The following is a 26,323-nucleotide window of genomic DNA, read 5'->3' as shown; positions in this document are numbered from 1 at the left end:
TCTCTCTCTCTCTCTCTCTCTCTCGCTCGCTTGCTCACTCTTTCTTCCAGTTTTTGAGGCAGGGTCTCACTATAGTGGCATGATCACAGCTCACTGCAGTCTCAACCTCCCATGCTCACCTCCCTCCCTCCTTTCTCTCTCTCTCTCTCTCTCTCTCTCTCTCTCTCGCTCGCTTGCTCGCTCTTTCTTCCAGTTTTTGAGGCAGGGTCTCACTATAGTGGCATGATCACAGCTCACTGCAGTCTCAACCTCCCATGCTCAAGTGATCCTATCAGATCAGCCTCCCTAGCAGCTGGGTCTATAGACACTTGCCATACATGTTGCTATTTTTTTATTTTTTATTTTTTGAAGAAATGATGTTTCACTACGTTGGCCAGGCTGATTTTGAACTCCTAGGCTCAAGCAATCCCACTGCTTCAGCCTCCCAAACTCCTGGGCTTACATGCATGAACCAACACACTTGGCCTTTGAACCAAGGAAATTCATCACAAGCACATATGCCCTGCAAGAAATTTTAAAAGAAGTTCTTTCAGGAGAAGAAAATAATAAGTCAGAACTTCAGTTGGTATAAAGAAAGAGAGAAAGAAAAAGTAAAGGTAAAATATATTCCCTGTTCTTAATCAATCTAAAAGATAGCTATTTGTTCAAAATACAAATAGTAATAATATTTTGTTTGAATATAGCATAAAGTCAAATACAGTATATGTGAAAAAATGACAGCAATATGAAAAGGGATGGGAAAAGAAATTAGAAATATTCTGTTGCTAATTATCTGGATACTTGTAAAACAGTATAGTGGTACTTAAAAGTAAATTATTAATGGTAAATGTATATTATAAACACTTAGGCAACCTTACTATAAATTTTTTGAAGTAGAATTAATACATAAGGACAGAAGGTGGAATCATATAAAATATTCATTTAAAACCAGATAACGCAGAAAAATAAAAATTAAAGAAACTAAAAATAATAACTGAAATGAATAGAAAACAAAAACATGGTAGATATTAACTCAATATAGTCATCATAATTTTTAACATGAATGATCTAAATTCTTCAAATAAATACAGACATTTTCAGATTTGATTTACAAAAAACTCAACTATATGTTATCTGCAAAGAACTCACTTTAAATTAAAAACACACTGATTAAAACTAAAGGGATGAAGAAATATAGACCATGCTAACACTAATCAAAAGAAAGCTGAAGCAGCTATATCAATTTCAGACAAAGCTGACTTCAGAGCAATAAAAGTTATTAGGGATAGAGAGGAATATTTAGTAATGAGAAAACTATCAATTCTTCAGGAAGACAACAATCCTTAACATGAATTCACCTAACAGTGCATTAAAAGATGTGAGGCAAAAATTCACAGAAATGCAAAGGAAATTATATAAGGATAGAAAAAATTATGTTCTAAGATGACTATGGAAATAAATGTAATTAAATTAATGACAGAAAGATAGCTTGAAAATACCAAAACATGTGGATAATAAGATACACACCTGTAAATAATCCACGTCGAAGGCTCAAGAGAACTTAAAACTTTTTAACTAAACAAAACTTAAAATATAACTTAACAAAAGCAGTGAAAGTACTGCCTATGGAGATATTTATAGCATAGAATGCATGTATTAGAAAAATAGATATAAATTCAATAATCTTTCTACTTTAGGAGCCTAGAGAAAATTGGCAACATAAATCTAAGGAAAGCAGGAGAAAATTAACAATAATAATTAACAGAAACATAATAATAAACAGAAATAATAAAAAAAAAATAAACAGAAAACAATTAAATGGAAAACAGAAAAACCTAGTTATTTGAAAAGACCAGTAACATTTATAAACTTCTAGCCAAAGTAACCAAGAAAAGGAGATAAGACACAAATTACTACATCAGAAATGAAAGAGGAGTTGACATTACTGGTTGAATGTACATTTGAATGACAATAAAGTAATATTATGAGTAACTCTATGCCAATATGGAATTTGATAAACTGGAAAAAATGGACCAATTCCTTGAAAGACAACTACTGAAACTCACACCAAGAGAATTAGATAATCTGAATATCTCTTTATTTGTTAATGGACATTGAGTCAATCATAAATAACTTTCTAAAAAAATTGCATGAGATCTAGACTATTCCACTGGCAAATTCTACAAAACATGTAAGGAGAAATTATGTTGGTTCTCTACAAATTCCAATAGAAACAGAAGTCAAGGAAACACTTCTTAACTCATTCTATGTGAACAGCATTAGCCTAATAATAAAAACAGATAAAGACATTATGAGAATGGAAAACTATAGACCAATTGCTCTTTATAATGTAGATCCAAAAAGTTCTAATAACATATTAACAAATTGAACAAACAATGGATGAAAAATTATACACCATGATGAAATCAGATTTATGCAAAGCTAATTTAAAATTTTAAAATCAGGGTAATCCCAGTGAAGCCCCGTCTCTACTAAAAATACAAGAAATTAACTCGGCGCGGTGGCGGGCGCCTGTAGTCCCAGCTACTCCGGAGGCTGAGGAAGGAGAATGGTGTGAACCCTGGAGGCGGAGCTTGCAGTGAGCCAATCACGCCACTGCACTCCAGCCTGGGCGACAAAGCGAGACTCCCTCTCGGGGAAAAAAAAAAACAATCAGGGCAATCTATCACAAGCTCAAGCAAAAAAAAAAAAAGTCATATCAACTGATTTAGAAGAAACATTTGACATAATCCGGTATCTTTTCATAATACAAACTCTCAGCCAACTAGAAAGAGAGAAAAACTTCAACTTGATAAACAACATTTACAAAATACCTACAGCTAATGTATGCTCTATAATGTGAAACTAGATGCCTTCCCTCTAAAATCAAGAACAATACAAAAATGTTCCCTCTCAGCATTCTTATTAAACAGCAGAATGAAAGTCTGAACTAGTACAAGAAGAAATGGAAAGGGAATAAATGTTGTACAAATCAAGAAGAAATAAAACTGTCTTTGTTCACAGATGACACATCTGTCTACATAGAAAATCCCAGAGAACTGATTAAAAAAACTCCTGCCATTAATAAATGAGTACAAACTTAACAAAATATGTATAAGATTCCTATGTGGAAATCTGTGCACATGCACTACAATTCACATGTACTTTATAATAACCATAAATTCAAAAACCAAAGAAATGGTTATTACATAGCTTAGATCATTATACAACTTCTAGCTTTAGTGAAGGGCAGTATTGCAGACAGAGGCAGATAGGGATCCTAACAATATTCTATTTCTTGAACTGAGTGGTAGCTCCATAGTTCTTCACATTGTAGTTATTAATTAAAGTGTACATGAGTTTTATAAACCTTTCTTCATTAAATGTTACAAAAATAATAGAACAATATTATTCACTAAAATACTAAACCATAATCATGATGATAATAATAACAACCCGTCCATGGGAGCAAATGACAGTATAGAAACCAAAGAAAATCAAAGAAATAAACTGGGAAAGAAAACCAAGAAATTTTACCTGTAAAACAATAAAATAGTCCCCAAAGTACTTTAAATTTTTGAAGTTACAGCCCAGAAGAAGATACATCAATTACACAAATTGTCTGCATAAGCTCATGTAAATTAATCTCTTGATGGCCCCTAATCCTTCAGTTATAAATGAAGAGTTATGTTTCAAATTCTATCCAATCACGAAATATATGCCTAATTGCTTATTTATTTTTAAAAATCCTATTTGCTTATAGATTCAGACTGAGAATCAAATTGCTATTTTCAATTATTGTAAATATTTCATATTTAAATATGCCAAAATAAAGTTTTTAGGAAAAGAGCTGAGAATGGACATTATTCTGAGCCTGGAAAAAAAATTATTAAAAAATTATCAAACATTGAAATATTCAAAAATATAATCCTCCCCTCTCAATCCTCCCCCAAAAAAGGATTCTACGCTTCTTCTTAATGGTACTTTAATCCTGACTGCAATGTAAGTTGGGAAGAATTACCACCTTAAAGACAGAGTCAGAAACAGGGCTAAGGTTTGGTTAGTTTCAGCACCATTACCTATTAAAAATTAAAACCGATTACTGCAATAGAAACTCCAAAATGTTTATTATGAAGAAGATAATAAAAAGGACAATTGTGCTTCTGCAGTTTTAGAGTGTACATATCCCAAATTGGTACTCACCATACAATGATTTAAAGAAAACATCATACACTATGGCAAATACAAAAAGCCAAGGAAAACGTAAGAATGACCTTGATCACTGTTTTCATTTACCGTTGTAATAGAGCTCCTAGCATGTTCAATTATATGATGAAAAAATTATATAAGGAAAATTTAATGCTATTTTCATAGATATTATAACTACAAACATGTAATTGGAACAACAAACAAAACTACTAAACTAGTTCAACTTCAGCAAAGTTAGTTAGAAGACATAATGATAAAAAGCAATGTTATTGTTCAGACAAATCAATTTAAAAACGTAACACTTTAAAAATCCATACACAAAAACACAAAAAAGCATCCTTTTTGAAGAAATAGCAAAGAAACTCAAGATGTACAGGATAATTTTATAAAAATTTAGTATAGGACCTAAAAAGGAACATTGATAGAGTAATTATTTAAAAATATAAAATAAAATATTTCTTCTCATCTAAAATAAAAATTACTTGTGACTCCAATAAAATTTACAACATAAGTTTTCACCAGACTTGTCTACTCCTAAAATTAAAATAGAAGAATAAAGAATAAAAAACCAATATTAGGCAAGGCAATTTTGAAGAGAAATGAAAGGAGCTATTTATTTCACAATGTATTGAGACATATTACAAATAGGATAATTACATTACAGTATAGTATTTGTGCAGAGATGATGAATATAACAATAAAATAAATAGAAAAATCAAGATATATCCATTCATATACGAAAACTATTTATGGCAGTTCTAGAATTCCAATTCAATGTGTAAAGGATAAATTATTCAATAAACAATACGAGACAATTAGTTACCAGTATGGAAAAAATAAAATGGAACTGTACAGTACTCCAAATCCAACTTAATTTCTACATTACATAAAAAATGTGAAAATAAACTTTTAAAATATTAAAGAATGCATAAGAAAGTATCTTTATTTCTTCAACAGCAGAGAAAGATAGCTTAAACAAGGCACAAGAAAACACACAGCAAGATAAATAATTGATAATTTCATCACATTAAATGAAAGATTTTATCTTGGTAAAGGGTTTCTGAGACAATCCTTTTCTTAAAATGTTGGGTCCTTTATGAAAATTCTTTGTAAAAAGGACTGTCACCCTCACTGGGCAGTCCCTTTAAATTAAAGACAAGTTATTAAATATAAAAATGTTTCACAAAAGCTGATGACCATAAAACACACTAAATTAAGGCATCCATACAATGTGTGAAATGATAACTGTGCCATTATATTAAAAAAAAAAAGCTCTGTGTTATTCACATAGGTAAGCACCAGAATGCCCATAAACCCACACCAAATAAGACTCAGGAATCCACTCAGAAGACACCAAAAGTGGGCACTCACATGGTAACTAAAAGATTCTTACTTGACATTTCCTTCAATTGCTTCCTTATCTATCATTACTTTTCCTATTGGAGCAGCATAGATCCCTTGGCATGAATACACTTATGGAACTAAACAAGTCATTTACATGTATTTTGTCCCCAAATATTTAGGAATCAGGATTACTGCTATAAAACTTCCCATAAAATACACTAAAAATTTAAACAATCTCTCTTTTAACTTTCAAAAGAGTAACATGTATGTTATGATAAATATAGAACAACAAATCCAAGAAGTGATTTCAGTGTAGGTTGTTTGCTGGAATCACTACTTAGTGACACATTCGGGCATACCAATTTCCAGACTGGAGTGTTTGCATATAACTACCAAAAGAAAATCCATGAAGGCCACAAGCCAACGCTCATCATCAGTATAATTGTTACATTTGGAACCACTGTTTAGAAAACCTGACCTAAAATTTTGATCACCTGCTGTTTTATTGCAGGATGCACATAAGAAATGTTGAAAAATGCTTCATACTATAACCTTGATAAAATGAGAACATTAATTTAAAATTACATATAATTTTATTTGTGAATATTTCCCCTTCAGTTCTTTTAAGTAGAGGGTTCTCATTAGAAAAAGGTTTACCCTATCATTCTGTCACTTTGTAAATAATGAATGCATTTTTTCAATTGTGGATGATTTCCGTGTTGAAATCATTACGCTGTAGGTATTGAAATAATCTAAGAGATTCTCATTTGCCTGTAATGGAACTACATCTTCAAGACATAAATAAGTAAGCAGGTGTGAAAAGGTTATTTGTTTTCCAGATATTAAACAGTATGTTAAGGCTTGACGATTTAGCATAGTAATCCATATTTGCATGCCAGTTATCAACAAGAAAGCCAGATTCTTATTATGGATTTATGATTGCCTGGCATTAAGAGGAAAAGTCACCTTATAAAAAATAGTTGTTTAAAAAGTAGCAATAGCTGAGTTCAGCGGCTCACACCTGTAATCCCAGCACTTTGGGAGGCCGAGACAGGCGGATCACGAGGTCAGGAGATTGAGACCATCCTGGCTAACACGGCTAAACTCCGTCTCTATTAAAAATACAAAAAAATTAGCCGGGCGTGGTGGCGGGCGCCTGTATTCCCAGCTACTCGGGAGACTGAGGCAGGAGAATGGTGTGAACCCGGGAGGCGGAGCTTGCAGTGAGCTGAGATCGTGCGACTGCACTCCAGCCTGGGCGACAGAGCGAGACTCTGTCTCAAAAAAGCATCAAATCTTTCACCTCAATTGTCAAATCTAATGTGCCTGGTCTTTTATTGTATTACGACAGGAGAAATGTGTTTTTCTGTTGAGTCAGTTATCCTTGATTATTCCTAAGAGGCTAAAGGTAAGGTTAGTTATACATGTAAGATCAGGCTACCCCCTGCAAGGTCACAATCATTATCCAGTCTTACATATGTAATCAGGAGTGATGAAAGAGGTTATTGTTTGCAACTAACCTATATATCGCCTACATGTCAGCATTCCCAATAGGTGTGCTTTATGTATCCTCTCTGTCATGATCTTTTCAACCTCACTGGGATTCTTAACTATTCTAACTATTGAACACGTATGTGTGAAAACTGTATGACCAAAGTTAACTAACATCTAAGTTAATGCTTTTCAAAATCAAGTCTAGATTTTCTTATGCTGTTAATGTTTTCACCTGGTAGTCCTAGGTCTACACAGCTCTTGATGTTTTTTCCATACAATTTTTCATGTAGTCCCAACATTAAATTTTGCTGTGTTCTATTCATTTCATATTACAAATAATTAGTAATATTAAGTTAGCATTTATAATCAATACACAATTCTTCCAATCTGCAAATTTCTTCCCATAATAAATCATGAATTATCCTAAAAGAGGCCTTTGTATAGACTGCCAATGTTTTTCTTGCTGTTAAAGGCTCCCATATTCTGTTTAATATTGATAAGAGATGCCTCAGTTTATACAGAAATTCTAAATTTAACATGTGTTAAAATACTCCATAGTGTAGTCTGTAGTGGTATATGGAGATCAACTGCACATTCAGAGAATAGATTGCTCATTACAATAACTGAGTTAATAACCTTACATTGAGTCAGTACAAATTGGATTGTTTCCATTGGTTTTCATAGCCAATGCTTTGCAATTAAGATTGTTGTCATGCATCTAATGTTGGTTGCCAAGAGTACTCTCCAAATTACATAAATCTCTACTGGTCCTAAATGTAAACTAATCATTACCTCATAAAGAAGAGCATTTATACAGACTTCTTCCCTGGACAATTCACAGTAAGAACCATAGTGTTAGCAACCCAAAGACAAACATTAACAGCAGGCAAAGACAGCAGAGATTCCTCTATATCAAGTACTGCCAGCTAAGACGTTTGTAGCTGTTGTGTCAGTATTTATGGGCTTTCAGAAAGACTCTGCATTATCTCTCTAGTTTTTAAAATTTTTGTTTAAAAGAGACAATATATCAGCATATTAACTACAACAGTTTAATGCTGAAGCCTATCTCTGAGGGTCAGAACATTTCTACTTCCAACAAGTATATTTGCATTATCTCAGGAAGTAATCTCCTTTTCCACTGAACTCACATGACTATTTGTAGCTTTTCCTCACTATTTATCATATGGTAGTTATTTCTGTAGGCCTTACCTTGCCAACAAGTCTGTAATTATTTTTTAGACAAAAATTTCAGTCATATAAATCTGGAGAGAGAGAGAAAGAGAAAGAGACAGAGAGAGAGAGACAAAGAAAAACAGAAAAATGCTCTATGCCTGTGATTATATACAAAAATAATAATAAAAAAAGGCATTTTAATGTTGAGCAAAATTGATGCAGACTCTGACCTTGCAGTGTTTACATTCTGGAGGAGAGGACAATATTAGTCAGACAATTGAAGAAAAAAACATAAAATTATAATGAAACACAGGTATATGATGCTATGAGATTATATAATAGAAAGAGCAAATCTGGTTTGGCTGACCAAGAAAAGTTTCCTTCAGAAAGTGACTACTGAATGAGATGCAGGCAAAAAAAGTGAGTCTCTCAGGGGGAAACAGTCAGGCGCAAAGACCATGGTGGGTGGTGACATGATGTGAACAAGAACAGGAAGGTCTTTGTGCCTTAAATGCAAGAAGTGCATCATAGGGGACAACTTGGGGCCATTTAGAAAAATGCTAAACCATGGATAACATTGTAAGCCATGTTAAATAACTTTGTCTTTAGTCTAGGTATAAAAGTCTTTACTGAGGTCACGACATCTCAATTTTGTGTTTTGTAAGCTCTCTCTGCGTATGGAGAATAAGCAAAATAGATACATCACTGGGTATGGCAGATAATTTTGGAGGCTCTTTGGGTAGTCTACAGGAGAAATCATGGTAGCAAAGATTAGGATAATGATAGTAAAAATAGGGAAAAGTAGATGAATTTTAGAATTTTCTTTGTTGGTAAAACTGACCAGATTAGGTGATGTTTTTTTTTTTTTTTTCTTGGTGGAGTGAAAGATTGGAAAGATGACAAAATGATTCAAAATTTTACTAGTATATAGTGAGCCATATACTGAACTCAAGAACACCAGAAGAATGTATGTGGCAAGATAATCAAGAGGTTAGTTTTCCACAAGTTAAATCTAAGGCATGTAGGTAATTAGATATATGGATTTGGAATTGACTAGCAAGGTCTATGCTATATAAATTTGTGAGAGCCATTATGAAGAAGTTTTTATTATTTAAAGATTTTTTATTCTTTCTTCTTTGTAAAGTGAATACTACATAACATAACAAGTCTAATTTGCTCTAACTTTTGATATCATTGAAACTAATTGAACTCAATTCATATAACCAGATAAGCATTCATAGGTAGCATATTGCTTTTGTCCTATTGATGATCTTTATTTTGTATCTGTACGTTTTTAAGGATCATATTTTATGGGATGGTTTTAGGCAGTGAAGCATAAACCTAAATATATTAAACATGAAAAAATATCTATCAGATTTGATATGGTTTGGATGTTTGTCTCCTTTCAAACTTATGTTGCAACATAATCCCCAGTCTTGGAGGTGAAGCCTAGTGGGAGGTGTTTGGATCATGAGGGTGGATTTCTCACGAATGACTTAGTGCTATCTCCTTGGTGATGAGTGAGTTCTCAGTTAGTTCATGCAAGATCTGGTTGTTTAAAAAGATGTGGCATCTCCCCCGTCACTCTCTTGTTCCCACTATCATCATGTGACCTGCTGGGTACTGCTTTGCCTTCTGCCATGAGAGTAAGCTTCCTGAGGCCCTCACCAAAATGAGATGCTGACACCATACTTCCTACAGCCTAGAGAATCATGAGCCAATTAATCCTTTTTTCTTTCTAAATTTTCTAGCCCAAGACATTTCTTTATGGTGATACAAAAATGAACTAACACAGATAATTGGTATTAAGTAGTGGGGTGTTGCTATAAAGATAACTGAAAATGTGAAAGTGGCTTTGGAACGGGGTATCAGGCAGTGTTTGGGAGACTTTGGAGATCTCCAAAGACAGAAAGATGAGGGAAAGTTTAGAATTCTTAGAGACCGTTAAATGGTTTTGACCAAAATGCTGACAGAGATATGGGTGGTGAAGACCACACTGACAAGGTCTCTGATGGAAATGAGGAAGTTACTGGGAAATAAAGTAAAGGTCCTCCTTGTTACACCCTAGCAAATAACTCGGCTGGATTGCATCCAGGTCCTAGGGATCTGTGAAAGTTGATAATTAAGAGTGATGACTTAGGGTATCTGGTAGAAACAATTTCTAAGCAGCAGAATGTTCAAGAAGTGACATGGCTCCTTCTAACAGCCTAAATTATATACAGGAGCAAAGAAATGATTTACAGTTGGAACTTATATTTTAAAGGGAAGCAGAGGATAAAGGTTTGGAAAACTTGCAAACTGGGCAGTGACAGAGAAAGAATATAAACAACTGATGAAGCAACCATGTGCTAGAGAGGCGTGCATGACCAGAAGGAAGCCATGCACTAATATCCAAGACAATGGGAAAAATGCCTTGAAGGCATTTCAGAGATTTTCAAGACTGGGCCTGCTCCAAGAAACCATTCTATTCTCCTGGGCCACTGGGCAAGGATATCTATTACCAGAGGCCCAGGAGAATAGAATGATTTCAGGGGCCAGGCCTAGGGCCCCACTGCCCTGAGCAGCCTTGAGATATTGCTCCCCATATACTCCAGCTATGTCATGGCTCAAAGGGGACCAAGTACAGCTCAAGCCACAGCTCCAGAAGGCACAAGCCATGAGCCTTGGTGGTTTCCATGTGGTGTTAAGTCTGCAAGAGTGAAGGGGGCTGAGTGGCTACCACCTAGATTTCAGAGGATATATAGGAAAGCCTGGGTGCCCAAGCAGAAGTGGAGCTCCTCACAGAGAAACTACCAGGGCAAGCTGAGGGGAAATTATGGAGTTGGAGCCCCCATACAGAGTCTCCACCAGGACACCACCTAGTGGAGATGTTGGAAAGAAACCACTGTCCTCCAGACCCCAGAGTGGTAGATTCACTGGTAGCTTAAGCCCTCTGCCCAGAAAAACCATAAGCATACAACTGCAACCTGTGAGAGCAGCTGTGTGAGCTGTGTCCTACAAAGCCACAGGCACAGGCTACCCAAGTCCTTGGGAGTCCATCCTTCACAACATGATGTGGAAACTAAAGTCAAGGATTATGTTGGAGCTTTAAGATTTAATGCCTGCCCTGCTGGGTTTCAGAGTTGTATGGGGTCTATTGCCCCTTTCTTTTTGCCAATTTCTCCCTTTTGGACTGGTAAAGCTTAGCCAATGCCAGTAGCATCATTGTATTTTGGGACTAAATAACTCATTTTGATTTTATAGGCTCATAGGTGGAAGGAGATGAGTCTCAGATGAGACTTAGGACTTTAGACTTAATGTTGGAATGATTAAATACTCTTGGGGCTTGTTGGAAAGTGATGATTGTCTTTTGCAATATGAGAAGAACACGTGATTTGGTGGGGGCCAGGGATGGAATGGCAAGGTTTGGATGATTATCCCCTCCAAATCTCTTGTTACAATGTAATCACCGATATAGGAGGTGAGGCCTAGTAAGAAGTATTAGAGCATGGGGGTAGATACCTCATGAATGGCTCTTTGGTGATGAGTAAATTCCTGGTCAGTTAGTTCATGTGAGATCTGGTTGTTAAAAAGAGTGTAGCACTTCCCACTTTCTCTCCTGCTCCCACTCTCTCCATGTCATGTGCCTGCTCCCCCTTTGCCTTCTGTCATAATGATTACCTTCCTCAGGGGCTCACCAGAAGCAGATGCTGGCAACATGCTTCCTGTACAGCCAGCAAAACCATGAGCCAGTTAAATCTCTTTTCTTTCTAAATTACCCAGCCTTGGGTATTTCCTTATAATGATGCAAAAATGGACTAACACGTGGTTGAAGAAATAGACAAATGAAAAATGTACTCATAGAAATGGTATACATAGCAAATAAATTAATGTTTAGTAAAGAGTACTACAAATTGTCAAATGATAATATGTTGCCCATTATTATGATAGCTAGTTAAGCCACTTTCAAATAATGTCATAAAAGGTGATAATTTATACACTTTAAATATAAGGGAGTTCATTTCAGAAAAATAAAGCACTCCTTAACTGTTATATATTTAATGCCACTAAGGAGACCTTAATAGTAAAAAGGAATATTAGCTTTGTAAAATGATTATCATCATTACGGGTATAGTAAATTATCTTTACATATATACACACATATATACATGCATACATACACACACATGCACATAAATACACACACATACATACTTATGTGTTTTCAAAAGCATGTGCCTACAGGCACATTTGTTGTTAAGACATTATTCATTATTTAATTTCATCAATACTTTTGTCAAGTGAGAACGAATAGAGAAACAGACAAAAGTATTCTTCTACTATCCAAGGCCAATTGGAAACGCTAGAGTGAGAAAAATAATCATAATAGCAACCATTACCACCTCAGCTGTCCTCCTTAATCACAAGTGGATATTTCATTGCATCATTACTCTACTACTACTACTCCATTCACTGTTTCACTCTAAGAAAGTTCCTGGTATTCCATTTATTTTTAAAGGGATTTTAATGGATATCCTATGAATTTTCAATGAGCTATTTGAAGTTGGACAACCCTAATTAGGAATGTGTTTACTTTACGTTTTATTTATTTATTTTTCAGAGTGATTAGTTTCATGCAAGACTTTAACCTAATGTTACTCCAAAGAAAAAATAGAGAACAGGAGGTACTACTTCTACACACTAATGGACTGCTAATTTAAAAAAACGAATCAAGCATTAACTTGGAAGAGTCTTTTTCAATATATAAATTATTACTGGTGAGCCTTTTATTTCCATGTTAATTAAGAAAATCCTTTGGCCTTGATTTTAGCAATTAGTAAATGAAAATGTGTTTGAATTTACTTTGTTTTGGGATTTATACTAGAGAATATGTCAGTAAATACAGTTCCTTTGCTAACAGCTTTCGTAAAGTAAAAGCTTTTATCTAGAAAAAGCCTTGCCAGTGGAAAACAACACACACACAAAAATTATTAATTAACTAACTGTTTGGGCAAATAAAATCTCTGGAGTTTCTTGTGGGGTTGCCATAAAGAAACAAACAATTTTTACATTTTCACAATCACCTCAGGCTTGGACAGTGTCCTCTGTCTCCTTAAGAAAATGCACAGCACAGAAAATTTAGAATGCATTCCTCAAATTGTTTCATTTAATGGAAGGCTAAAGAAGCAAAGCAACAAAAGCAATTTCTAAAATAAATGAATACATTATGTACAAAAGGAATACCAGGTAATAAAATATAGGAAGAAGAAACCTACACGAAAATCATGTTTAGAATGAATCTGCATACTCAGACTCATCATTTTACACTACCATCACAGTTATAATCAATTAACTTCAATATAATCTAGATATATTATTTTTGAATGTCTTAAAAGTAGTCCTTCTACACCAACTTGAGCATACTGGCAACAACATACTGGCTGCCTATTTTAAATGTTATATAATTAGATACATCACCATTCACATATAAATTCTTAACTATAGTTTTTCTGTTCTTCTAATAACATATGCATTTATGTTGCATATTGACATGTAATATGTTGCAAAATAAAAGTGGGTTCATTAAGTATCTCTTACCTGTTCACTTCAAGAAAATTTTAATTGCCAAGCATCCAATCACTGACAGTTTCAGCTATATCAAACTTTTGCTCTATATAAAAGCGCACCTACAATTAATTTTCTGTGCAGTGACATTGTGATGTAAATATATCATCAAGAGCAACAAGAAATGTCTACATCAAGTATTTAGGAGAAGAAAAAAACATGCTTCAAATGTAAAGTTAAACTAGAAACATGGCAAAACAACAGGCTCATAAGTATGAACCAGGAAAACCTGAACTTTTCCTGAGACTCTTTATTTTCAAATCCTATGGTCATAAATAATCTTTTAACTAATACATTTACCTGATTTACCTAGAAGTTAAAAGCCCATACATAAATTTATGGCGGGGAATTTGTTTTGTGGTGGTATGCAGTACATTGTGTTGTTCATTTTACAGATTCTTCATGTCCCCTGATTTCAATTCATTTTCCTATATGTGATTTTCATTTTCTTCTGTTTTTCTAGTATGTACATTTAGAGATTGGCATAAACTCTCCTTGAATGACCCAGATAACATATCATTCAATAAACCAACCAATCAGGAAAACTGCTCTTTCTAGCACCAGTACATTGCCCTTCATACAGCACTGGACATCAAAGCCATGGAAACAGCACTTATTTTTCAAAATTTAGAAAACCAGAAATTGTATTCCACTTTCATAGTTTATGAGCCAAGCAAATTTGATAAAATATTTGGTCATTTTGAATCTTTGTATTCATTTGCAAACATTGTTATTTTAATCTATTCCTTGTCCAGGCCTTAAAGTTGTAAGTATAAATTATGATAATGCATGTGAAACACAAATCCTGAAAAAAAAATCAGAAATTTCTACAAGGATATAGGTTATCAACACAAAAAGTGGAAGACATTGCATCTCCAGAAAAATATGACTCAAAAAAAAAAAAGATAATCAGTGATGAATAACACGAGGTTTAATTTGTATGTAAGTTAGCAAGATTTTTAGTTTTCCTACCTTAAGTGTTTGAAACCCACTGACAATGATTGAACTGAATGCAATTAACTTACTTCTGGAGCCTGAAGAGTTCCTCACGGCTGTGAAGGAGTCAGCACTCTGCCTGGCTGCTGCAGAAGACGGACAGAGTGAAAGCATCTCCAAAGCTGATTTCAGAGGATGGTGTCAAAAGATGAGTGCTCGGCTGCTACATATCTTCTCAACACCTGGCTGAATGGTTACAGGGATTCTTCAAAGGAGGCAAGCACAAAAAAAGAATGTATCAAAAAATGCTTATAAAGTATCCTTGAAAAACATAGTGGCTGTTAACTGGGTGATCAATCTCAAACTACAGCAGGACTATCATGCAATATGATTTAAATATATTTGCATAATAAAGCTTTCCAATGGAATGTGCAACATACTGCGATTTCAGTAAATATATTAGCATTCTCCTTTCCTTTCTGAAACTGGGGATAATTTAAATAATCTTAAGCTGCATAGTTCAATTTCATCATATTTAAATTATTTCAACTAGCAGTCTAATGTTAAAATACTGCATAAGTTAACATATATTTAAGCATCACCTACTATTTACGAGGCATATGACACTTAGGATATGGTGGTGAATGAACCTGAAAAACCCCTACCCTGATTAAGCTAATAGTCTTATGTTGTTTTTCCCGTATTTTTTTCAATAGAGAAAATCTGTCTATTGCAACCTATATGTCTATGAAAGAAGTACATAGGCATGCCATTTACATTTTAACTTTATGTCAGCAGATTACTGATTTCTACTTCTTTTTGAGGTTTTCGTGTCACTCTAAAGAATAGTTAACTTGGCTCTATGAGACACGATGTTTAACTTTCTTTCTTGTAAGATCTATGTAATAGCACGAATTGATATTCAACCACTGATATTTTTAATGCAGAAACGGGCTGAGTTTTTAAAATGTTCTTGAAATTAACAAAAGCATTGTAATTTTACTTTAACTATGACTTATTTTGTCTGAGGAAAAGAAAGGCAGAAATAATGAAATTCCTAAGCATAATAATATAAAACAGATCTAAGATGAAACAGCAACTTGAGTTTAGTTAATTATTTCTGCTGCCTTCACTTGTAAAGATATATGAATGATCTTATAGAGTCAAAATTTAAAGAAGTGATGATATTGTCTTAAGATAATCAATAATTAGGAATTTATTTAAAAAGGAAAATTAAGCAATTGCTTAATTTAATACTGAAATGGTCAGAAATACTAAAATCAATGCACAGATTAACTGTACGATTAAATAAAAGTAAATTATAGCTTATATATTTAAATTATTTATCTGAATCTGTCAATCAATGCTGTATCTTTTTGAAATTTATGTTTACTACAGCATTTTAGAATAACTGGGACATACCACATACACACATATAAATATAAATCAATCATTTGACAACTATGTTGGTACAGCAATTGTTTGCCCTTTCATTTGTTTCCTTCCATGACTATATTTTAAGCTAATTTTCACATTCATATATGCATGATAAAAATATCAGAAATCCAGTAGTACATCTCCCTCCAAAGAAAGATATCCTCCTCGCAAAAAACCAATTTCACATTTTAGAACATTCTTTCAAAATAGTTTGTGTGTGTATGTATGTGTGTGCGTACGTATATTTTTGTACATATATCAGAATACTTTGCTCTGTTGTGCCCCTGTTTTTTGTTTTTGTTTTTGTTTTTGTTTTTTTTCTGAGACGGAGTCTCGCTCTGTAGCCCAGACTGGAGGGTAGCCGCGCGATCTTGGCTCACTGCAAGCTCCGCCTCCCAGGTTCATGCAATTCTCCTGCCTCAGCCTCCCGAGTAGCTGGGACTACAGGTATCCGCCAGCACGCCCGGCTCATTTTTTTGTATTTTTAGTAGAGACGGGGTTTCACCGTGTTAGCCAGGATGGTCTCAATCTCCTGACCTAGTGACCCGCCTGTCTCGACCTCCCAAAGTGCTGGGATTACCTGCGTGAGCCACCGCGCCTGGCCTGTGCCCTGTGTCTTTAACATCTTGAAGAACATTCCATTTCTGTCTTCTAGCACGAATCCATTCATTCTAGCAGTGCACATCTACCATAAGCATAATCTGTTCTTAAAGTATCTTAACTGAAAAGTACACCTTTCTGGGATTTTGTTGTTACAAAAATAATATTCATATGTATGTATTCTGCACATGTTAGTAAATACAGGCACAATATATTGCTAAATAAATTCTTTTGGTTAAAACACCTCATTGTCCCTATAGCTCTGATTATGTTTCTTTCTTTGTAGTAAAGGTGCAGTATAAAAAAAAAATCTGAATTCTGTAATTACATTTTATATTATTTCATTATGGTAGCAAAATATGAAGGTCTCATAATATCATCCTAACTCCCCCTAAAATACACTGTTGACCAACAGTATGTCTCTGTCTTCATTTTAGCATAAAAAGCACAGTAACAGCTGAAATTCCTACCTAAATTCTAATTTCCCAGAGAAAATTTATTGTCTATATGGTCACATAACTAATGAGAACAGCATTTCCTTTTCTTGTAATAATACCTGTATTAAGACTTACTATGTTCTAGCTACCATAAAACATGTTTTAAAAAATTCTCTTAAGAATCGAATGAGGTAAATACATATTTCTATTTTAGTGCTACAAAAATGAAAGGACAGAGAAAGATCAAGTAACCTTGGGCAAGGTCATACAGATAAATAGCAAAGTGAGGACTCTCACCTAGGGCTATCTCACTCTATGAAATGTCTTATATCTCATAATGTAAGTGAAATTTTCAGAAAATCAATAAGGGTTCTATATTAAAGTAAGGTGTTATTTTTTTAGCCCATATATTTTGGTCAATGCAATGACTAAAGTGAGAAAGTTCAGATTTGAGATTCTAATACTACATTTTCTAGTGGTATCATACCAAGTTTTTTTTCTTAATATTATGTTGAAATGGAACATCCTATAAAAAATTAAGGTCAATTTCTTAGTTCCAAGTTGTTACTATCTTTTCATAGTCTTAGAAAATTCAGCAACTATTATTGTTTATGTACATGTATTTCCAAGAAGCATAGTTCTCCCTCTAACAATTATTGTGGATGATGTATTACTCTGTTCTCATGCTGCTAATAAAGACATAACTGAGACTGGGTAATTTATAAAGGAAAAGCATTTAATGGACTCACAGTTCCACATGGCTGGGGAGGCCTCACAATCATGTCAGAGGATCAAGGAAGAGCAAAGGGACATTTTACATGGCGGCAGGCAAGAGGGCATGTGCAGGGGAACTCCCCTTTATAAAATCATTAGATCTTATGAGACTTATTCGCTATCACCAGAACAGCCTGGGAACGACCTGCCCCCACGATTCAATTCCTTCCCTCCGTGTGCCTCCCATGGAACGACACATGGGCATTACTGAAGCTAGAATTCAAAATGAGATTTGGGTGAGGACAAAGCCAAACCACATAAGGTGCCAATACTAAACTCAGAAAGAACTTAGAAAACATGGGCAAAGTTCTAGAAGTTATTAGAAAATATGTATTTAAAAGTGAGAATCATTATCTCCTCCAGCACCTAATGATACTTTCTTATTCTCTAGGATATCTTTACTAAGTGTTCATCAACTGCCTGAACATATACATTGGTAAGAGCCTTAAAATCAACAAAGGTAGGACTCTAAAGTCTTCTAGACCAAGGCTGAAATCACAACTATGACCACATTACCATTTTTCTCTTTCAAAATGAAAACAGTTACAAAAAGTTGTAACTATTTGAAGATACAATATATGTGAAAGTACTAATCATAATACCTTATACATTATAGGCATTGCAACAATTTTGTTACCCTTAGAAAATCTTCCTAAACTTGCCCTAAGTTTTGACCCATTGAAAACTCTTGAAATATCTGAAGACACCAGAATATCATCTCACATATTTCCTTCATTTTAAATATTCATAACATTTGAAAAATTATGAATCCATCAAATGGTATCATTTCCTATCACTTCTCCCTAGAATTCCTAATAGTACAAAATAAACAAGGAATAAGTTGTTCTACATTTGTCTTTAGTTACATTCACTTTGTGTTAAAAATGGTTAAAAAATAAACAGCCAAATGTTTTGGCCTACATGATGCAAAAACCAGCTGTTTTAAAATATATAAATAATTGAATCATATGATGTCACTGCAGTTCATTCAATTACTTATTTATAATTATGTAATAATATATTGACACAAAATAGCCATTATTTTTATGGGACTACTCCAAAACTGAGGTTATAAGATAGGGATTGCTATTTTATTAAAACAAATGACTTGAAAAATAATTTGGGACACAAGCAAAAAATTGAAAATTACTTCATATTAATAAGTTTGTTAAAGCATAATTATTCAGAAATTCATATAAACATTATTATTAAAACATGCTTGCCTCACCATTAATATTGCTAAACCTACTTTAAAAATTAAATTAGAGGCAATGATTGAATATGAAAATGCATTTGTTATTGGAAAAAACGTAGCACCATATCCTTGGCTATAGGAAAACTTTTACAAATTATTGCACATGTCCAAGATCATATGACAAATAAATTAATACACTACTAGAGCATTTATTGCTTAATGTAAATGTCACATCGTAAATGAAAACAACTAATCATTCCTTTCCTCTAATAGCAAGAGTTCAGCAGTTAAATAAAACACAAATCTTGCTGAACTAAAAATTTTATTACTGCATTTGTAATATCTTGTTAACAACTAACAGAAAATAACATTAAGGGATACTGTATTTCAGTATTTCAGTAAGCTACAACTTAGGTGAAGGTTTTTTTTTTTTTTTTCAGGGTGTGAAGACAGAAGGTGGGTAGAGGTTGTGCTTGCTTTTCAGTTTTTAAAGAAATGACTCATTCACTATGTTTCATAGTAATAGTTTAAAATATGAGATTCTCACCACATACAAAAGCAGAGATGCTAAATTAATAACTGATTCAGTGAAAACCAAAACATATTATTACAATTTTAATTTAATTACAAAGTTTCTGTTTATTAGATAGTGGTTGTAAAATTTCCATGCAAAATAAACAAAAGAAATGTAAAATCAGGCCCAGATGAAGACCCCAGAGCTATCAAAATACTTTTACTTGCACAACAATATTTTGTCAAATGATAGAATCAAAACAATCCAAAGTAATACCAAAAATACTTCAAATAATGATTTCACAATTTAATATTATTCTTCTAAAATTTTTCTTGACATTTATCAGAAACTCAAAGGGCTGTAAACTTTCTTTTTCCCTGAAGATAACTTTAGCACATCTTCATCCCTTGGTGAAATGAGAGAGTCCTTTGATTTCATTTGCTAGCTCATGGTCTGTTCTGACAATGTAAATGTCAGGCCTACTCTGTTCTTCGGACCATACGGAAAAGCTAAACACCACATTCTTGTTGTTCTTAATGGTGTGGTAAAAGTCAGCAGACAGACAGTATGGTAAAACTAATATGTGTATCAGTTTAGCTCTTTGGTAATGATCTTTTCCAATTAAAACAGAATATCGATTTGTGTCTATCAACAGAATAATTATCATTTTGTTATCCACATACAATATTTCCTTCTTTATTCCCTTACTCCTTTCTTTCCTTTTTCCTGTATCCCCCATTTCTTCCCTCCCTCCCTCTCTCCTTTCCTTCCTTCCTCTTTCTCCTGTCTCCCTCCCTCTCTCTTTTTCCCTTCAGTAACTCTTAACAACTTAAACCTTTTGTCCATTAGATTTTAAATGGTTATACTACATACATCACAGTGTCACCGTGAATGTTATTTGATATATTACATACATGCATACACCGGTGTATACACATGTACCCACGTACCGCAACCTGAAAAAAAAAGTTTTATGTAAATCAATATTTTATCTATTTCAACTTTGACCTGTTTTTTTGACCTCTTTCCACTCCTTCCATGAGGAGCCCAATATAGGTTCATATCAGGATGAGGTGGCAAGTCTTTATTAGTCCAAATGGACATTGGGGCTTACTGTTAACATCATTTTAGCTGATTATTGTATAATAGCAAATCTCTGTGTTACTGTATTCCTGGATGTTTTATCTCCATCTGATCCCTAACCATTTTGTTCTATAATATAATCCCCTTATTTAGATCCTTTGTATCTACCAGTTTTCACTTTCCCTCTTTCTCTCCCCTCCTCTGTGTCCCTTCCCTCCCTGTTTCCTCTTTCTTCTCTCTATCCTTCCCTGATTCCCTTCTTTCCTTCCTCCCTACCACCCTCTCTCATCCTTTGTTTATTCCTTCCTTCCTCCAAGACCTCCTCCTTTGCATGTTAAATCAGAAATTATTTCATAAAGAAACCATAATACTGAACATTTTATAAACATACAAATTTTTAAAACCCCAATTCAGCAGAATTTCAAAACATTTATATTACATTATGTCTTCTCTTTAGCGTTCTGATTCATGTGTAAATTTGTAGAAGCCAGATCAATTTTTTCATGTGCAAATGAGAAAGTGCATGCTCCATTTGTTTATTAATATTCATAATACAAGTAATACATGAGTACGTTCTTCTTTTAAAATTAGACATAACAGAAGCAAGGCACAGTGACACATGCCTGTAATCGCAGCTGCTTTGGAAAGCTGAGGTGGGAAGACAGCTTGAACCTAGTAGAACAAGCCCAGCCTATGCAACAGAGTAAGACCCTGTATCTAAAAATTAAGAAATAAATGTTTATTTATTTATTTAGGGATGAGGGAGAGAATTATTTGTGGCTACACACATGTAGCAGAATGTATCATGCTAATTGAACTTTTCCATATTTTGACTGTGTTCATGTATACCTACATATGTGATAAAATTTAGAAAACTAAATGGAAGCAAATACAAGTATATGTAAAATTGGTAAAAATCTGATAAGGTCAGTGGGTTGTATGAATGACAGTTTCTTGATTGTGATATTGTACTACAGTTATGTAAGATGTAACCCCCATTGGAAGAAACCAGGTATAAGATATGTGGGAATCCCTCTGCGTTATTTCCATGACTGCATGAAAATCTACATAACAGTGTATCATCTGCCTTAGGGCGAGCCTTAAGTGTGAACAGTTTCAGGACTGCAATCTTAGCACTAGATGTTCCTTATTAGAAAAGGAACATCTAGTAAAACATGTTTAATTGACACAGTGAATTATTTGTCCTTATTAAACGACATTTGAAATACAGTGTGTCTCACAGAAAACTAGAAAAAATATAAATCCATCAATCAATGGAAAGTACTGAATTACTGTTTGCTTTGGGTACCAGACCACATAAATAGCATTATGGTAAAGCACAGAGATTACATTTTTTACCAGGTATGTAATATGGTAAAATAACCAGCTACTAAGTGCACTCCTGGACTGGTGTTAATCAGAGTCGCTACCTGTGCTTGCCTAATATTGTTTCCCTTTGTTAGTTAAAAATAAAAATAAAATGCTGATTTCTGGTGCTCCATATCTATATGTGTATGTGTGTGTATGTGGGTGTGTGTGTAGAGAGAGACAGACAAAATATACTTCATAATGGTCATTGTAAAAATACTGGAACATATATATTAAAGTCAGTGGGTTGAACATGAGACTGTAAGTCCTGGGAAACTATTGAGCAATTGAAAATTAGATTTATAGTTTGTTAAAAGAGATTTTGGAATAAACTCAGAAAAACTAAGGACCACATAGAGTACGGGAGTTTCAAAGAACTGCAAATATTCTGAAAAGCAATATGGGTGTGAGAAATATCTATAAGCGTGAGAAGTACCTTTTTTGGCAGGAGGACTTAAAAACACATTACAAGGACAGGGAAGAACTAACAGTTTAGATGCGAGAGGTATTACACTTTAAAATGAACCACCCTAATGGTCCATCATGTGATGTACCACATGTCTTAGATTTCTTATTGGCCTGTAAGCTGTTTGAGGCCCAGGAATATAATATGAATAACTGTATGCCCTGAAGCATACAGTTGATAGGTGCAGCATATCACCATCACACTTGTATTCCTATGTAACAAACCTGCACCTTCTGTATATGTATCCCAGAATGTAAAGTATAATAAAAAAAAATTAATAAACTAAAAATAAAGGAGTGTGGCCAGGTGCAGTGTCCTATGCCTATAATCCCAGCACTTGGGGGGCTGATGCAGAAGGACTGCTTGAACCCAGGAGTTTACAACCAGCCTGAGCAACATAGGGGACCCTTCCACTGCTAAAAGTAAAAATGAAGATTAGCTGGGTATGGTTGTGCACACCTGTGGTCCCAGCTACTCAGCAGGCTGAGGCAGGGGGACTGCTTGAGCCCAGGAGTTTGAAGCTCAGTGAGCCATGATTGTGCCACCGCATTACTGCCTGGGTAAAAGACTGAGACACTGTATTGAAAAATATATAAAAATAAAAATAAAGGTAAATGGGTGGTAAAAACTTTTTCAGACAAAACCCAAAGAATTTACTTGTATAAGAAATGTTAGAGTTTTTCAAGCAAAAGGAAAACATTGCAATGTAGTGACATAAAAACATGTAAAAATATAAAACTCATTAATAAAAAGAAGTTGAGTAAAACTCAGAACATTTTATACTGTAATGATGTTGAGAAAATAAATATTTACAATGATGGTTTAAAGGGAGAACTATTAAAAACTACAGTTACAAAAATGTGCTAAGTAACACAACCTATAAAGGATAAACATGTGTTATCAAAAACACTTTTTAAATTGTCAGGGGAAGTGAAGCATTTTTTTGTAAGTGATCAAAGTTAAGTTATTATTAGCTTGAAATAATCTGTCAATATGTTTTATGTAAGCATTATTGTAACCACAAGCAAAACCCTTACTAGATACACAAAAGATAAACAGAAATAATTCCAAGCATACCACTACAGAAATTCGTCAAAATGCAGACGGCAAGAAAGCAAAAGAGAAACAAATGATCTACAAACTAACCAGAATATAATGAACAAATGGCATAAGTAAGTTCTTACCTATCACCAATTACTTTGAACGTAAATGAATTTAATTCCACAATTGAAAGACATGAAGAAGCTGAATGGATTAAAAAAAAAAAAAAAAGACAAGACTCCATTGTATACTACCTATAAGAGGCTTACTTCAACTCTTTGCACACACAGACACTGAAAACGATAGAATGGAAAAAAGGTATTCCATGCAAGTAGAAACAAAAGATAGCAGGGGTAGCTAAGTACCTATAATTATATAAGATAAAGTGGACTTTAAGTTGAAAACTATAAAAAAGAAAATGATGTCATTATAAAACAATAAAAGGTCAATTCATCAATAAGTTATAGCAAATGTAAATACACACACACACACACACACACACATACATATATATACCCAGGCCAGGCATGGTGGCTCATGCCTGTAATCCTAGTAGTTTGGGAGGCTGAGGTGGTAGATCACCATAGGTCAGGAGTCCAAGACAAGCCTAGCAACATGGTGAAACCCCACCTCTACTAAAAATATAAAATTGGTGTGCACCTGTAATCCCAGCTACTCAGAAGGCTGAGGCAGGAGAATTGCTTGAACCCAGGAGGCAGAGATTGCAGTGAGCCGAGATCATGCCACTGCACCCCAGCCTGGGCAACAAGAGTGAAACTCCATCACACACTCACACACACACACACACACATACACACACACAAACTATATATATAATGTGTGTGTGTATATATATACATATGCGTGTGTGTGTGTATATATATATACATACACATGAGCACATCAGAGGACCTGAATATATAAAGCAAATATTAATATAATTGAAGAAAGAGATCTGCAATACAACAATAAGAGAATACTTCAATACCCACTTTCAACGTTGGGCAGTTTGTGTAGATAAAAAATCAACAAGGAACTATTGTCCATAAATCAATAATTTTTTTCTATATATTAATATATTTAATTGTGTAGGAAACAAAATCTAGAGTTACTAATCAGAATTACAATATTAGCTTTTAGAGTAACTGCTTTTTAATGTATTCATCACTAAATCATGGAGAAATCAAAAAGTGGAGTTACAAATATTATTTAAAGTAATATGACTTTTACAATTTCCCACATACTTACCATTACTGGGACCTTTATTTATTCTTTTTTTTATATCTATACTTTAAGTTCTAGGGTACATGTGCACAACGTGCAGGTGTGTTACATATGTACACATGTGCCATGTTGGTGTGCTGCACCCATTAACTCGTCATTTACATTAAGTATATCTCCTAATGCTATCCTTCCCCTCATCCCCCACCCTACGACAGGCCCCGGTGTGTGATGTTCCCCTTCCTGTGTCCAAGTGTTCTCATTGTTCAGTTTCCACCTATGAGTGAGAACATGTGGTGTTTGGTTTTCTGTCCTTGCGATAGTTTGTTGAGAATGATGATTTCCAGCTTTATCCATGTCCCTAAAAGGACATGAACTCATCCTTTTTATGGCTACATAGAATTCCATGTTGTATATGTACCACATTTTCTTAATCCAGTCTATCATTGATGGGCATTTGGGTTGGTTCCAAGTCTTTGTTATTGTGAATAGTGCCACAATAAACACACGTGTGCATGTGTCTTTATAGCAGCATGATTTATAATCCTTTGGGTACATACCCAGTAATGGAATGACTGGGTCAAACAGTATTTCTAGTTCTAGATCCTTGAGGAATCACCACACTGTCTTCCACAATGGTTGAACTAATTTACAGTCCCACCAGCAGTGTAAAAGTGTTCCTATTTCTCCATATCCTCTCCAGCACCTGTTGTTTCCTGACTTTTTAATGATCGCCATTCTAACTGGTGTGAGATGGTATCTCATTGTGGTTTTGATTTGCATCTCTCTGATGGCGAGTGATGATGAGTATTTTTTTCATGTGTCTGTTCACTGCATAAATGTCTTCTTTTGAGAAGTGTCTGTTCATATCCTCACCCACTTTTTGATGGGGTTGTTTGCTTTTTTCTTGTAAATTTGCTTAAGTTCTTTGTAGGTTCTGGATATTAGCCCTTTCTCAGATGGGTAAACTGCAAAAAATTTCTCCCATTCTGTAGGTTGTCTGTTCACTCTAATGGTAGTTTCTTTTGCTGTGCAGAAGCTCTTTAGTTTAATCAGATCCCATTTGTCAATTTTGGCTTTTGTTGCCATTAATTTTGGTGTTTTAGACATGAAGTCCTTGCCCATGCCTATGTCCTCAATGGATTGCCTAGGTTTTCTTCTAGAGTTTTCATGGTTTTAGATCTAACATTTAAGCCTTTAATCCATCTTGAATTAATTTTTGTATAAGGTGTAAGCAAAGGATCCACTTTCAGCTTTCTATGTATGGTTAACAAGTTTTCCCAGTACCATTTATTAAACAGGGAATCCTTTCCCCATTTCTTGCTTTTGTAAGGTTTGTCAAAGATCAGATGGTTGTAGATGTGTGGTATTATTTCTGAGGGCTCTGTTCTGTTCCCTTGGTCTGTATCTCTGTTTTGGTACCAGTACCATTCTGTTTTGGTTACTGT

General features: G+C 34.3%; 1 protein-coding gene across 1 annotated transcript in view; it reads right to left on the bottom strand.

The window, feature by feature from the left end:
- Positions 1–26,323, bottom strand: part of LRFN5 (leucine rich repeat and fibronectin type III domain containing 5) — a 277,026-nt gene that overhangs the window by 133,824 nt on the left and 116,879 nt on the right. Inside the window, exon 2 of the mRNA XM_011963582.1 lies at positions 14,829–15,004. The gene's annotated coding sequence lies outside the window, so the exon portion shown is untranslated. The remainder of the gene's footprint in view (positions 1–14,828; positions 15,005–26,323) is intronic.

Source organism: Colobus angolensis, unplaced genomic scaffold, assembly GCF_000951035.1.
Source record: "Colobus angolensis palliatus isolate OR3802 unplaced genomic scaffold, Cang.pa_1.0 Scaffold611, whole genome shotgun sequence".
Classification (NCBI taxonomy): domain Eukaryota; kingdom Metazoa; phylum Chordata; class Mammalia; order Primates; family Cercopithecidae; genus Colobus; species Colobus angolensis.
The sequence above is the reverse complement of the archived record's forward strand: the minus strand, read 5'-3'. Positions and strand labels throughout refer to the sequence as shown.